Source organism: Haemaphysalis longicornis, unplaced genomic scaffold (assembly GCF_048455015.1).
Source record: "Haemaphysalis longicornis isolate Haplotype H1 unplaced genomic scaffold, Haemaphysalis longicornis Haplotype H1 scaffold_7, whole genome shotgun sequence".
Lineage (NCBI taxonomy): Eukaryota > Metazoa > Arthropoda > Arachnida > Ixodida > Ixodidae > Haemaphysalis > Haemaphysalis longicornis.
Genome location: NW_027526422.1, coordinates 117,693,681 through 117,700,787, shown reverse-complemented (window position 1 = coordinate 117,700,787; position 7,107 = coordinate 117,693,681).

Below are 7,107 nucleotides of genomic sequence, written 5' to 3'. Positions count from 1 at the left end.
GGAGACCTTACTTGCAGAGCAAACTGTATAGTGATAGATATGAAAAAAACAGTAATTCAGCGTGTTGAACGTGCCGATCAACAGCCAGCTTTAATCAAGCCCTCCAACAATTTGCAAAACTGAACGACGACCTATAGAACAAACTTCTTCTTTTGGTGTCCCCCAGAAACACCGCCAAGCAAAAGTATTGTTTTTGCCCCTATAGCCGCAACATGCAAGGTAAAAATAAACAAAAGAAGATCCCATAATTGACGTCTACAGACCTTGTACTTCATTTGAATGCGAAAATATTGTCACCTATCCAAAGACGACGCTGTTGTCTTCAAGGAAAAGAAGTTTATTTTGAGCGACCGTTTGCTTCCTTAACAACTCAAAGAATACAGGCGGGGAATCAGCAGTGAACAAACAGACATGCCAAGGCGAGCGTCGGCAATTCGAAAGCCGCCGCGTCTGCTTTGCAGGCTTTTATCTTTCGGCGCGAGTGTTCCTGGAACCGTCGCTTTACATTCAGAACATTGTAGATCAGATAATATAATTCTGGGCTAGTGACGTAAAGACGGAACAGTCTGTTTATTTAAATAAGAGTGCCCGTGCGGCATAAAAATAAAAAATAAAAGACGCGCTTCGCTTGGGACACAGATAACAGAGCCGGGCGTGGCCGGGCAGTAAATACAAACAAAAAATAAACAAATCCATACATGGTTCGCGGCATTACCCCACTTTAAGAGTGCATCTAAACGATGTTAAAACAAAAGACAATGCGAACAAACAACAAAAATAAGCCCGTCATATTGCATAGTAAGGTTTCAAGCGAACCACGTGGACGACTTCGGGCCGCGTGCGTCGTAGTGATATTCCGGAATCACCATCGAGGATCAGCTTGTAGGAAAGTTGGCCGACACGTCGTAGAATCTGGTATGGTCTGAAATACTGTCGCAGAATCTTCTCACTGAGTCCGCGTCGTCGGATAGGAGTCCAAACCCAAACAGGTACCCCTGGGTGGTACGCGGCGTCTCGGCGTCGGAGGTTGTAGAGGCCCGCATCCACAAGCTGCTGGTTTGTTGTACGAACTCGAGCGAGCTGGCGGGCCTCCTCCGCATGCTGAAGGTATCCTTAGACGTCGGGGTTGAGGTCGTCGTCTTCAACATGCGGAAGCATGGCGACAAGCATCGTAGTCGGCCGTCTTCCGTAGACAAGCTCGAACGGCGTCATCTGCGTAACTTCCTGGATAGCCGTGTTGTACGCAAACGTGACATACGGGAGCACTCCGTCCCAAGTCTTATTGACAGTCTTATTGACATTCCATATCTGCGATTGTGTTGTTCAGACGTTCTGTTATTCCTTAGTTTGGGGGTGGTACACCTTCGTTCTTCGGTGATCCGTGTTGCTCTAGCGTAATATTCCTTGCATAAGCTCCGCAGTATAGGCCATTCCGCGGTCCGTGATTAGGACTTCCGGGGCTCCATGTCGCAGCACAACTTCGCTTATGAAGGGCTTCGCGACTTCTTGTGCAGTCCCCCTCGGAAGAGCGGCCGTCTCTGCGTAGCGCGTCATGTAGTATGTCGCTACGACAATCCACTTGTTCCGGATCGGGATGTAGGGAACGGGCCCAGAAGGTCCATTCCAATCTGTTAGAACGGCTTCGATGGGACGGCGATCGGCTGCAGAAGTCCGGCGGGTCTCGTCGGTGGCGTCTTTCGTCGCTGACAGTCACGGCAGCTCCGGACGTAGCGGGTGACGTCGGATGTAAGGCTGGGCCAGTAGTACCTCGCCTTGATTTTTCCAAATGTGCGGGCTGTTCTGAGATTTTCGGAACTCGGGTCGTCGTGGCACACTTCCAGAATTTTATCGCGAAGGTCTTCAGGGATGACAAGCAGATAATTCGTTCTGGTTGTGGGGCTGAAATGCTTCTTCACGCGACCGGAAGTTATCAGGCTCAATGCTGGTAGTTGCGTTTGAAGGCCCTAGACACGGCGACGTTCCATTCTTGGAGGTAGTTGATTATGACGCGTAAGTCGGGGTTGGCACGCTGCTGGGCGGCTAGGTCGCTCTCCGTCACGAGTCCAAAAAAGGCGCTGTCTTCATCAGAGCCTTGTGCTGGTGGGTCCATGGGAGCGCGGGACAGGCAGTCGGCGTCGGAGTGTTTCCTGCCAGATCTATAGACGATTGTAACGTCGAACTCTTGCAGGCGCATGCTCCACCACCCAAGACGGCCTGGGAATTCCTTCAAATTGACGACCCAACAGAGCGCATGGTGGTGTGTCACAACGTTGAATGGTCTACCATAAACGTATGGGCGAAATTTTGAAATCGCCCATATAATAGCGAGGCACTCTTTTTCAGACGCTGAGTAGTTTTTCTCCTCCTTCGACTGACCACGGCTGGCAAAGGCAATTACTTTTTCGCCACCGCTTTGTTTTTGAACGAGGACGGCACCCAAGCCTATATCATTGGCGTCCGTGTGCATTTCCCTTTCGGCGAATTCGGCGAAATGAGCGAGCACGGGCGGGCTTTGCAGGTGTTTTTGCAGCTCTCAGAATGCTTTTTCTTGGTCGTGTTCCCAGCTGAAAGGGGTGCTAGCTTTCGTCAACCGTGTTAGTATCTCTGCAATGCATGCGATGTTTGCGACAAAGCGCTGTTAGTATGCGCACAGTCCGAGAAATCTTCGGACGACCTTCTTGTCTTTCGGCCTTGGGAGGTTATCAATGGCTGAAGGTTTTCCTAGGTCAGGTAGCCCTCGCGTGGCGTTGACGACGTGGGCGAGAAACTTGAGGTCCTCCTACGAAAAACGTCACTTTTCAGGCTTCAGCGTTAACCCCGACGTACGAATGGCCTCGAGTACGGACTCCCACCATGAAAGATGTTCGTCGAAAGTCCGGGCAAATACCACAACGTCGTCGAGGTATACGAGGCAGGAGTGCCCCTTCAGACCAGCTAGCACAGTGTCCATGACTCTTTGAAACGTTGCTGGCGCCATGCACAGCCCAAACAGCATCACCTTAAACTCGTATAGGCCGTCCGGGGTATAAATGCGGTCTTCCCTCGGTCTCTCTCGTCCACCTCAATTTGCCAGTAGCCGGTCTTCAGATCCATCTATGAGAAGTACTTCGCATGGCAGAGGTGGTCGAGGGCATCGTAAATTCGGAGCAGAAGGGTACACGTCGTTTTTCGTGATTTTGTTCTGTCGCCGGTAGTGAACGCAAGACCTTAATGTGCGATCTTTTTGCTTCACCAGTACGACCGATGCAGCCCTGGGGTTTTTCCATGGCTGTATAATGTCATCGCTGAGCATGTCGTCGACTTGAGTCCGAATGGCTTTCCGCTCGTGTGAAGAGACGTGGTACGGTGACTGTCAGGTAGGTCGAGCTCCCTCTTCAGTTATCATTCGGAGCTGCGGCAGAGGTGTCTGACGTAGTTTTCAGTTCTACAAAAAAGACTCCCTCTGGCGACGCAGGAAAGCCAAAAATTTGTTCCGTTCTGCTTGCGGTAACGCCGGATTCACGTCGAAGGTATTCGGAAGCTTGAAGGTTTCTTCGGGTGCGCGTTCCAATTCGGCAACCGCGATCACGTCACTTGCTTCTCGCGTTTCCTTGAAGAACGCAATTGCAGCACCCTTGTTTATATGCTAGCACACGTCGGTGACATTAGGGACCAAAACGTGGGATTGGCGTTGCTTAAAGCGCGCACTGCCTCTTGCGACAGAGACGCCGCGTCCGAGAGGCAACCTTTGGTCACTCTCTACGATAGCGTTGACATCAGGAACCGCATCTTCGCCGTAGACGCTGATAATTAGGCTTGCGTGGGGTAGCAGGGTGACATGATCGACGGCGATCCTTAGAGCAGCACGGTTCTCGGGGTTCGGTACAGGCGTCATTCAGTGATCGGAGGAAAATGTTATAGAGTTGGCCTGAAGATCAATCGTTGCACCTTTGTCCGTCAAAAAACTTTCTCCCACTCAGCCTGAGTCAAAGTCAATCTACAAACTCCAAACTACTTCTACCATGTCGGAAGGGCGCAGTCGGGTTGACATCGCCCTCATAACGCGGGGGACCCCGGTTTATTACAACCACGGGAAGAGTCCTTTGTTGTGACGCGCTTTATGTGCTACGCTTATCATCATCATCCTTCTGTGAAACCCACAGCGTAAAGTTGGCATTCGCGTTGTGAGTATCGCGACGGGGCGGTCGCCGTCAGTGAGACATGGAAAGCTTAGCTTTAAAAAAAGCCGAATTTCGTTTTCTTCCTGGGCAGAAATTGAATTTTACGAGATAACTACAGCAGTACACGCTATGAATTAGAGATTTCACTCTTACTGAAACGGATTATCTCTTTTTTTATATCTTCAAGCTAGAAGCAGATGAAGGAGGTTATATGCCTCTCAAAAAAGAAGAAAAATCAAACATACTTCAACGAACCCTTCGAACCGAGGCGTAGCTGGTTCTGGCATTTTTAAAGCATTGTAACGAGAACGCGTCATCCCTATCTCATATTTGGAGCGCTTTCGAGGCGCTTTTTTAAAGAAAGTACTACGAGTTGTGCCGCGCCTCCGCCAAATGGCGCCACGGGTCCCGCTACCGAGAGAAGACGCAATGAAACATCCCCCTCGCGAGGGGCACGATCAAATGCAGAGCATTTCCGGGGGCGCACGACGTTAAGTAGTTTGCGTTACGTAATGTTGTTGCACTTGTGGCAACTGCTGACGAGAGAGCGCTCGTCAGCAGTAATTTGAATGAGTCAACGATATAAGGCGCGTTCGTAGCGTCCCATTCTGTGTCGGCTTTGTGGCGCAGTGGGTAGAGGACCATGTACATTGCGTTCCGCCCGCAGGGTCGAGGGATCGAAACCGGGCGCCGGATAGTATTTTTTTATATATAGTAGGGAGGTGTGTGGTGCGGACTACGGACGTCAACGCGGGTGACATCGTGAGTTACTGAAATGCTCTACATTTAAAAGTCGATTCCGAGAAGTACGTCACGGGAGCAGTTAGGCAAAATGACGAACGCCGCAGGGTACGTTGTGAAGTCTATGGTGACGCGCGATGTGCACGTTCCGCGTGGCATCACGAGGTGGCCTTCTGCTTTGCGTATGTGCGGATCGTCCCATCAGGTCATAACATTCTGCAGCTTAAACGAAAATGGCCCGCTCATTACTGAGTAGTCAGCTCCCGTGTCTATGAGGGCGACTACATCAAAGCCGTCGATGGATGATAGCTGAACGTCGGATGCCGCCTTCCTCGAGTTCCGGCTACGTTGTGGCGTCGTATCTCTGCTAGTACGTGTCGACGGTCAGGCCCTATGAGTCGTCGTTCTCGTCGTATTCGCAGCAGCAGGTGCGGTCATTTCGGGTACGCGTCGCGCCATTTTGCTATGGGCGTGTTCGGGAGTCACGTCAGTGTTAGATCGGGTCGTCGGGCTGAGGGCATGGCCTTCAGCCAGCAGCTGCGTCGTTGGAGGGTTTTTATTTTTCCGTGGTCATGCAACTTTACCTCCACAAGTTGCTGCTTTTAGTTTCTCTGCGTGTGCTGCGGGACCTTCCACGTGAGAAGTCAGCAGTGCTACGGCGGTTCGGTGACAGGTAAGGGTAGGGCGACAGGGAACGGTTGAAGCGGTCTGGTTCTCGGTTGGGGTTGGAGAGGTATTTTATCTCAGTAGGGCGCTGGTCGGGGGCGTGCGGCGTCAAAGGAGAACCCTCGCAAACAGAGTCTGTTGTAGGGACAGCAACGGTAGATGTGGTCGGCCTTTCCACAGTGGTAGCAAAGCGGACGACTATCGGGGGTTCGCCATACGTCCATCTTCCTCGGCGGCTGGTTTCTGGCTGCCGGGGGTCGGGCGGGCGACAGTGGGCAGTGGTACGGCGGGTCCTGTTGACGACGTGTTGGAGCAGGGCGGGGTCGGCGAACTGCCGCGGAGTAGGACAAAGCTTGTGTCTCGCGGTGTACTTCGGAAGACGTAGCAGTTCCCATCGCTCGTTGCACTTCTTCCGTAATCACGTCGGGAAGGGAAGTGACGCGGGGCTGCAGTGGCGTAGGGAGAAGTTTCCGCAACTCCTCTCTCAATACTGCGCCCATGGTCTCGCGTAGGCTATCAGCCGGAATCCCCATGTTGTCGACGTAGGTCGCATTGGCTGGACCAAAAAAGTTGCGGTCATACTGCTTAGCACGCATTTCGAGATACTTAAAATGTCCTCATTAAGTTCATGGCTTAAAGTGCCCTCATTAGGTGACACTTTAAGCCACGAACAGCCGGAACGCTAAACTGGCACGAATCCTAAAACGCTTTCACAGGTCGGTGAGTTTAGTTCGTCAACGCTCTGCCTCGCACATGTGTTTTGGGTTTTTACTCGTAACTAGGTTAGGTCGAAATAAATACCTTTGGCGAGCGCGTGTTAATTGGAAAATTACCAATTATTATTGTGTACAGTGCGCTGTCGCAAAGCGTTTTCTTGTGCTTGACGGTGCCAACATGATTGTGTGCCTAGTCATAACACATAGAACCCGCAAACAATAAGGTGGATGCAGTTTTAGCGTTGGGGCCTTCTACTTAGAACCGTGCGTCGTTAGCTTTTCAAAACTCTACTTAACAAAGAGTACTAAATGAGATGTTTCGCCACCTATGTCGGTGGCCGTGTCAGTAACAATTACGCCACTTTGTTTTCGCAACGTGGCAACAGCACGGCATAATGCCGAATTGTGTGTATTCCCTGCATCCCTATTGCTTCTAGCAACTCCTGTCATGTTTGTAACTGTTAAAATATTCTCAAATTCGACAATACAAAAGGAATGGTTTCTCATGTTTTGCATCTGTCTGCCTTTCTAGATGGTTTGAAAGACATTTTTCCCAGAAGTGCCTCTCGGAGAAGTACCGGCCGCCTGCTGGACCAGTAAAACGGGAATATACTCAGGTTTGCGCTGACAGGCCGGATAGATGCCAAGATAGCTACCCATTGTGTCTGTGCATTGTTTACACTTTAAGAAGCCATCATTTTTTTATGCGAAAAGACAAAGCGGTGACCTTATAGCGACGCGCTTCAGTCGGAATTATTAGGTTTCTTTTGTGAAACCTAAATACCAAAAAAAGTTTGGTTTTCCGGAAAGTAGTGAGCTCTTGT